This window comes from Phyllobates terribilis, unplaced genomic scaffold, assembly GCF_046119375.1.
Source record: "Phyllobates terribilis strain yellow unplaced genomic scaffold, ASM4611937v1 Scaffold_4__5_contigs__length_816908805, whole genome shotgun sequence".
In the NCBI taxonomy this organism is placed as follows: Eukaryota; Metazoa; Chordata; class Amphibia; order Anura; family Dendrobatidae; genus Phyllobates; species Phyllobates terribilis.
Window position 1 is genome coordinate 100,748,421 of NW_027362764.1, and position 9,116 is coordinate 100,757,536.

General features: G+C 42.0%; 1 long non-coding RNA gene across 1 annotated transcript; it reads right to left on the reverse strand.

Annotated features, from left to right (window-relative positions):
• Nucleotides 1–1,130: 1,130 nt before the first annotated feature.
• LOC141264216 (uncharacterized) lies at nucleotides 1,131–6,723 on the reverse strand. Its single transcript, XR_012319837.1, has 2 exons — nucleotides 6,159–6,723; nucleotides 1,131–1,675 (listed from the first exon to the last, which is right to left on the reverse strand). It is a non-coding gene; the product is annotated as an uncharacterized lncRNA (long non-coding RNA).
• Between the last annotated feature and the right edge of the window lie 2,393 nt (nucleotides 6,724–9,116).

Consider the following 9,116-nt stretch of genomic DNA (forward strand, 5'->3'; position numbering starts at 1 on the left):
ATGGAACAGAGTGAGAGAATTACTGACCCTAGAATGCTTCATAATGCTAAAGCCTCATTCACAAGGTCAGTCAGGTTTTTTTTCATGTAAAGAACACATATCCATTATAGTCTATGGGAATGTTTCCACATTACCGGTCACAGTGTTGGACACATCTGTTCATGCAATGGTTTCCTTGTTTTTGTTGGAATGTACACACTGTAGATAAACAGTAAAGAAACACATGTGAAACAAACCAGAAAATGGGTTAATGGGGTCATCTGGGAGTTTGCTTATTTTTCACTACGGGGTTAAAAAATTACAGGCAGGTAGTTTTTAATTACCTGTCTATTCTGCCCGGCGCCAATCTCTGCCATCTCAGAGTGGTCACGGACCACCCCTGCCAGCGATTCTGTGGCATCAGTTGACCTCACATCAACACAGCAGCTCTTCTGACCTGTTGACAGGGCGTCACTGATGATGTCATGTTGATTGACAGCCGGTTCCTTGCAGTTAGGCGGTCAATCAGCAAGACATCGTCAGAAACGCCACATTGACAGAGCAGAGCGGAAAAGAAGAAGCTGCTCTGTTGACGTGATGTCACCGGAAGCCACAGAATTGCCACCAGGAACTGTCCATTAGCAACTAAATGCCTGTAAGTTTTTAGACCCATAGGTAAAAATAATCAAAGTCCTGGAAAACTCCTTTAAACCTTAGATTCCTCAAAGTAATCCCCTTTTAGTCTAATGACAGCTTTACACCCCCTTGACATTTTCTCATGCAGTTTCAGCAGGTTGTCACCTGGAATGGCTTTCCAACAGTTTTGAAAGGGTTCCCATAGGTGCTGAGTAGGGATGGGCAGACCGATGGAAGTTCGTTTCTGGTACATAACTTTTGAAAAAGTTTGGTTCGGGTACCAGAGCAGTACCGGAACTTCCATCAGAACCAGAACCCCATTGAAAATAATGGAGACTCGAACTCATGAGAAACTTAAAAAAATTCTCTCTCTCCCGTCTTACAAACAAGAAAAATTGATTCTATAGTAATAGCAAAAAATGGACAGAAAATTGGATAAAATCAGAATATAAAATCACTGGTGAAAATTGATCATTGTTTCTCTTATGCAGAACAAAAAGGAATGTCTCAATGAGTCCTAATAAATGCAAACATTTTACTAACTGGAAAATCGTGCATAGACGATTCAATTTAAAGGTTTTTGTTTATTTTTCCAAGGCGGACATTTATGATCTTCTACAGGATGATAATATATAGTATGTCTGATCCCCGGGAAGGGAGGTGTCTTCACTGTAATCCGACGCTGACCGTTACAAAGGGGGTCCCGTTCTAGTATTCTCACATCTCAGACTAAAATGAAAATGGGACAAATAACAATAGATGAAACTATGAGCTTCAGATTACAAGATTAAAGAAATGTAAGTGATAACAGCTCATAAGTATTCTGCTCTGGGCTAAAAGTGAAGAGACAGGAAGTCTTTGGTACAGTACATGAAGTCCTAGCAGCATGTCGAGACGCCTGACAAATATGAGGTTACAACATACTGAGGGCCATGAATAACGTACATTTTTAGGAGCCATTAACTCTCTGCTATTGATAAAATGGTGCTCCAATGCGTTTTTCTTCCCCTTGGGCTTTCTAATTGCAAAGTCGGCAATTCCTGCAGTTTTGCAAACAGATCTGTTAAAAAAAAATAAAATAAAGAGAAAATAGGAAGAACTGTCAGAACAAAGCTCAAGTATTTCAAGTTATGTCAATGGCCGTAACTCCAAATATAAACATCTACTGCCACATAGTGAGAGACCGCAGAATACGTCTAATCAGTAGATCGAAAACTGGCATGGAAATTATAATACACTGTGTTCCAAATTATTATGCAAATAATATTTTCTCAGATTTTCCCAAATGACCTATCTGAATTGCAGTCATTGTAATTTTCCAGTCAAATAACTATTAGAGTACAATTGAAAGGTTTTTGTACAAACTGCCTATGATAACAGTATATTTTTAAAAAAATAAACTCAAACTGCACTCAAAATGCACGTTCTAAATTATTATGCACAGCAGAGTTTTCAACCTTTTAATTTTAATAAAGAACAAAAAAATGGTCATTTTTGAAATTATAAGTATTACCAGGTTATTACAAACTGAAATCAAACAGTTTTCAACTCAAAACTTTATTCTAGGTGATGTTACATTTGCACATAGGACCCCTTGTTCGAAAGGAGCTTCTGAACTCTCTCGTCCATTGAATTTGTCAGGTTTTGGATGGTTTCTGCTTCAATTGTTTTGCATGAGGACAGAATACCCTCCCAGAGCTGTTGCTTAGATGTGAACTGCCTCCCGCCTTCATAGACACTCCTTTTGATGATGCTCCAGAGGTTCTCAATGGGGTTGAGGTCAGGAGAGCATGGGGGTCACACCATAAGTTTGTCCCCTTTTATGCCCATAGCAGCCAGAGATGCAGATGTGTTATGTGCAGCATGAGACGGTGCATTATCATGTATGAAAATGATCTTGCTGCGGAATGCACGGTTCTTCTTCTTGAACCATGGAAGGAAGTGCTGTTTGAGAAACTCAACATACTTTATGGAGTTCATCTTTACCCTTTCAGGGATCCTAAAGGGGCCGACAATCTCTCTCCCAATGATTCCAGCCCAAAACATTACTCCACCTCCTCCTTGTTGGCGCCGTAGCCGTGTTTGCATGGGGTGTCCATCAACCAGCCATCCTCCACTCCATCCATCTGGACCATCGAGCGTTGCACGGCACTCATCCGTGAACAAAACAGTTTTGAAGTCAGTCTTCATGTATTGTTTGGCCCACTGGAGCCGTTTCTGCTTGTGGATAGAGGAGGTCGACAGGATGGCTTACGCACAGCTGCAAACCTCTGAAGGACCCTGCATCTTGTTGTTCGGGGGACGTTGGAGGCAACAGCAGCTTCAAAAACTTGTCTGCTGCTATGGCAAGGCTTTTTTGCCGCTGCTCTTTTAACCTGACGTAATTGCCTGTAGGAAAGAGTCCTCAATTTTCCCTTATCAGCACGCACACGTGTGTACTGTGAATCAGCTACATACTTCTTGATTGTGCGATGATCAGGATGAAGTGTCTTGGCAATGTTGATTGTAGTCATGCCTTGACCTAAACACTCCACAATTTGTTGCTTCTCAGCAGCCGACACATCCTTTTTCTTTCCCATTTTGGCAGAAAATGTAGGCTGCTTAATAATGTGGGACAGTCTTGCCTTTCATTGGACACACCTGCCAAACTATCTAGCACAGGTGTCTGCAATTGCTTACAGTGATATAAAGATCCCTGACACACATCACCATCAATGAGTTTAATTGACAAACAAAAAAATTCTTACCTTATCACTCCTAAACACTTTTTGCATAATAATTTGGAACACAGTGTATTTATCCATAATTCTACACTATATGCCAGACATATCCCAGCCTATAATACCGCTTCCGATGGAAAGTCAGATTCTGCTAACATCCTAGGCAGCAGAGGTAAAGAATGGGATCAAAGAAGCTTGTGGGTGCTATTACTATTAATAATAATTATCTAGCAGTATATAGCACCACCATATTCATTGATTTCAGGGGGGAAATGTACAAATAATATCAGACATTAAAGAGCAATACATTACTTTACAATTCAAAGAAGAGGAGTGAGGGCCCTGCTCACAAGAGCTTGTGAGGAAATAGGTAAAAAGTGCTTGTATTTGTAAGGTCTAGCCATCACTATAATAAATAAGGTTATATATACAAAGCTTTATAATCCAGCCAGTATCTATATATGTCCAGGTATGACATGATACTGAGTGCATTGAGTGTGGATGAAACTGTTTAACCTCTTTACCCCCGAGGGTGGTTTGCATGTTAATGACCGGGCCAATTTTTACAATTCTGACCACTGTCACTTTATGAGGTAATTACTCTGGAACGCTTCAACGGATCCCCCTGATTCTGAGATTGTTTTGTCGTGACATATTGAACTTTATGACAGTGATGAAATTTGTTCAATATCATTTGTGAAAAAAACGGAAATTTGGGGAAAATTTTGAAAATTTTGCAATTTTCAAACTTTGAATTCTTGTGTCCTTAAATCAGAGAGATAAGTCACACAAAATGGTTAATAAATAATATTTCCCACATGTCTACTTTACATCAGCACAATTTTTTAAACAAGTTTTTTTTTGTTATGAAGTTATAAGGGTTAACAGTTGCTCAGCAATTTCTTATTTTTCCAACAAAATTTACAAAAACATTTTTTTTTAGGGACCATCACATTTGAAGTGACTTGGTCTACAGGTGCATCTCACAAAATTAGAATATCATCAAAAAGTTAATTTATCTCAGTTCTTCAATACAAGATTTATTTCTGTTAATGTTAATGATTATGGCTTACAGCCAATGAAAACACAAAAGTCATTATCTCAGTAAATTAGAATACTTTATAACAACAGCTTGAAAATGTTGGCCTATGGAAATGTATGTTCAGTAAATGCCCTCAATACTTGGTCGGGGCTCCTTTTGCATCAATTACTGCATCAATGCGGCGTGGCATGGAGGCGATCAGCCTGTGGCACTGCTGAGGTGTTATGGAAGCCCAGGTTGCTTTGATAGCAGCCTTCAGCTCGTCTGCATTGTTGGGTCTGGTGTCTCTCATCTTCCTCTTGACAATACCCCATAGATTCTCTATGGGGTTAAGGTCAGGCGAGTTTGCTGGCCAATCAATCACAGTGATACTGTTGTGTGTAAATCCGGTATTGGTACTTTTGGCAGTGTGGACAGGTGCCAAGTCCTGTTGGAGAATGAAATTTCCATTTCCAAAAAGCTTGTCGGGAGAGGGAAGCATGAAGTGCTCTAAAATTTCCTGGCAGACGGCTGCGCTGACTTTGGTCTTGATAAAACACAGTGGACCTACACCAGCAGATGACATGGCTCCCCAAACCATCTCTGATTGTGGAAACTGCATACTAGACCTCAAGCAGCTTGGATTGTGGCCTCTCCACTCTTCCTCCAGACTCTGGGACCTTGATTTCCAATTGAAATGCAAAATTGACTTAGTGTGTCAATGACTGCCTTCTGGACATCTGTCAAGTCAGCAGTCTTCTCCATGATTGTGGAGCCTACTGAAAAAGACTAAGGGACGTTTTTAAACGCTTAGGAAGCCTTTGCAGGTGTTTTTTGTTAATTATTCTAATTTACTGAGATAATGACTTTTGTGTTTTCATTGGCTGTAAGCCATAATCATCAACATTAACAGAAATAAACACTTGAAATAGATCACTCTGTTTGTAATGACTCTTTATAATGAGTTTCACTTTTTCTATTGAAGAACTGAAATAAATCAACTTTTTGATGATATTCTAATTTTGTGAGATGAACCTGCATATGACAGAAAATACCCAAAAGTGACGCCATTCTAAAAACTGCACCCCTCGAGGTGCTCAAAACCACATTTAAGAAGTGTATTAACCCTTCAGGTGCTTCACAGGAATTTTTGGACTGTGGAAGAAAAAAATGAACATTTTAACTTTTTTTTCACAAAAATGTTACTTTAGACCCAATTTTTTTTTTATTTTCGCAACGGTAACACAATGGACCACAAAATTTGTTGTACAATTTCTCCTGAGCATGCTGATACCCCATATGTGGGGAAAATTGAGTGCAGGGAGCCAGTATTGAGCATGTTCTCCACGCTGGCTGTCAGTTTAACAGCTGGAGTGGAAAATGGTTGAATCCTACTCCCAAGGGGCAGCAAAACGCTGCCGCCTGAGTGACACCTCGGACCACCACATTAGACGAACCGACGGCGCTCCCTTGTGGCTGCACCCGGGGCAAATGTCCTGCCCACCCCTTTCTAGATACGCCCCTGCTGTTACTAAGTAAAAAAAGAAATAAAAAAACATAATATTAAAAAGACCAATATTAACACCATACAGTGACTACCAGTCCTGTAGAACATATAAGGGATTGCGGTTCAAGTATATATAATATAGTGACTTACAGCTGATGTTCTTTATGGTGACAGTGTAAGGTGCCCCAGCGAGGTAGTCGTGGGCGAGCTGTAGCCCCCTCTCGCTATGGCACCCTACAGACAATACGTGTCCTCCCTCTGAAGTGTGGCTGTGTATGTAGTGCTCTTCACTTACTTCAAGCCATCCGATCGCGGCTGTCTCCAGGCATTTCTCTTCTGGGACCAGGGCAGCAATAAATTCAGAGGACACGAGGTTCTTAACCAGAACTTGGACTTTACTTGGGGAAGAGGAATATGTACAATATTTTCAGGCAGATATAATGGATAAGGCCCGACAGGTTATCATCTCTCTCACAGGTGCTGGTAACTCCTTCAGCCCTGATTCCCTCTTTAAGTGAAGCATCTCTGTGACTCTAATCTCTGGCCCAAGAGACTCTTCTGTAATACTGACAGTGACCTGGATCCGATATCTCTCCCCAACATCTTAGCTTGAAGTCCTATTTATCTTCCTCTGCTTCCTGCAGACTAGAAGTGCCCCGGGTCCTCACTACCTTTGATGAGTTTCTCCGGCCGGCTGACAGGACTCGTGCTCTTGTGTGGGGAGACTTGCACACTGGTGATCCCACTGTCTGAGGGTATGGAGCTCCCGTCTACCCTAGCAGCCACTATAGTCAGGCTGCCTGAACGATTTGCTGTCCAATCTCTTACTGAAGAATCACTTCCTGATTCTGGAAACTAAACAGAGATTTTCCTAATGTGCCCACCCTCAGTGAGCTGTCATCACACAGCATTAACTCATCCCTGTCTGTAACACTGCTAGCAGACTCAACCTGACATCTGCACCCAGGACAGTGGCATCTTGTGGCTGTTTACAGGTACTGCAGCCCACAATGAATTATGCCAGGAACAAGCTCTATATCACTCAAGGCTTGATCCTGGCACTAAGTTCCCCCTCTACTCTACTGACTGGACCACTGAAGCTAACCCCTTAGCTTGGCCTACCACAGTTCAGAGAGGATTAACTAAGGGAACATTTTCCTTAACTACTTCAGTGCCTAGGGAAGGCTACATCCTTCCCCACTATTACAGCAGCGTTCACTTTTCCAGTCTCTTCTATCCGGCACAGACCAACATAATGACTTCTTCCAGCCACAACTCACCTGCAGAGTTTAGAAGAAAAACACATTTAGGGTATGTGCCCACGGTCAGGAGCCGCAGCGGAATCCCATCTCCTCTATGCGTCTCTGTGCACCTGCGGATCACCCGCGAAAACTGACATGCAGCGTGTCTTTCAGGACCGCAGCATGTCAATTTCACTTGTGGGTCTGCATGTGGACTTTCCCCATAGATTAACAACTATGAGGAAAATCGCATGTTAAAAAAAAAATCACGCCGCTCATTTGTATAAAATGAAGGTAGAAGCCACGCAGCTATCCCGCAGCATCGGGGCCACAGGCAGCTCCTGACCAAGGGCACATACCCTTAAAGGGAATCTGTCGCCAGAAATAACGCTATTAACCTGCAGATATGCGGTTAATCTGCAGGTTATACCATTGGTGAAACCTGTGAGGCCGCACAGAAGCCCAAGAGGTAAAAGGACCCATTTCCACCTTCGAAGCAGGAGAAAATGTGTATTATTATCAGATTTTTGGCTGCAAAGCACCCTGATATTGTTTTTGTCTTCTGTCTGTGCCGCCAGTGCTGCAGGTTAATAGCTTATTATGCTTCCCGGCGCCGGGGGTGCGGTTACAGTCTCCGCTCTGTATACTCAGTGATGACTGAACCAGCACTGCCCCCATGACAGATACCCAATGCTGGCGGGGAGAATAAAGTTAATTTTCTCCCTGCTGCATTCGGCTGCATGCAGGCACCGGACAGCATAATGCTATTACCCTGCAGCTTAACCGCATATCTGCAGGTTAACAGCATTATTTCTGCTGACAGCTTCCCTTTAACTTCTCACATTTCCAGCACTGTCCCTATCTATTCCCAAACTACAAAAACGCCTCATCCTGACTGCTCTTGCAGTGTGAACAGTGACCCCAATAATTAAAAAATTGTGTCATTACTATGATTACCCTCTTCCCCCAAAAAATGCTAGAGACTTTGTGTCAGATAGACGGTGCCTCTAAAAATTATAGTGTCCCATGCAAAGAATTAATGCTCCCACTATCCAACCTAGAAAGTAGTAATGCCCCCTGTATACTCCTATAAAAGTTATAACATCCCAAGTGCCCCGTCAAGCAAAGTGGTGTTCCCTTAAAGTAATAATGCCCCCCAAAAAAGTAATTATGCTAACCTGAGAGCCCCAATCAAAAAAGTAACAATGCCCCCATTTAAACAAATGTCCCAAGTGTCCCCAAAGCTCTCTATATACTGTTTTATGGCCTCCAGCTACTTATACACTATATGATGGCCCCCACAACCCCTTATACACTGTATGATGGCCCCTATAGCCCCATATATACTGTATTATGGTCCTCACAGCCCTTTTTAAACTGTATTATAGTCCCATAGCCCCTTATATACTGTATTATGACCACCACAGCCTTATATATAGTACACCACAGCTCACCTATAGCCTCATAGTACCTTATACATAGTATTATGACCCTCACAGCCCTTTATATACTGTATTACGGCCACTAAAGCAATATGGCCCGCACAGCAAACTATATATAGTATAATGGCCCCTACAGCCCCTTACACACTGATTTATGTCCCCCAAAGACCCGTTCCCTACATCTGTCTCTGGCGACTGTGTACTCATGACAATGCTCATTATTGTTGCTGCCTCATGCTGCTCTCAGCGAGACCCGGTGGCTCTGATGAGCATTATCGTCACAACCTGGCGCCTGTGAATAGTAATTTTACTGCTATTCACAGTCACCAGAGACAGATTCAGGGAACGTGAACTACGGCGAAGCTTCATGGGAACATTTTGGGTAATAAATTGGTGTACGATGCACTGTCTGTTGTTTGTCTTTTTATGTTTCTCAGGGTTCCTTTTCTGGAGTACTTCGGATTTGGTGTAATACTGCAGACCTGCAAGGGATTTTTTTTCAATAAGTTGGTGAGCGAATGATAGTGTGGGGGATTCTTTATTCAAATTGTTTTTTTTTCTGTGTGTTTT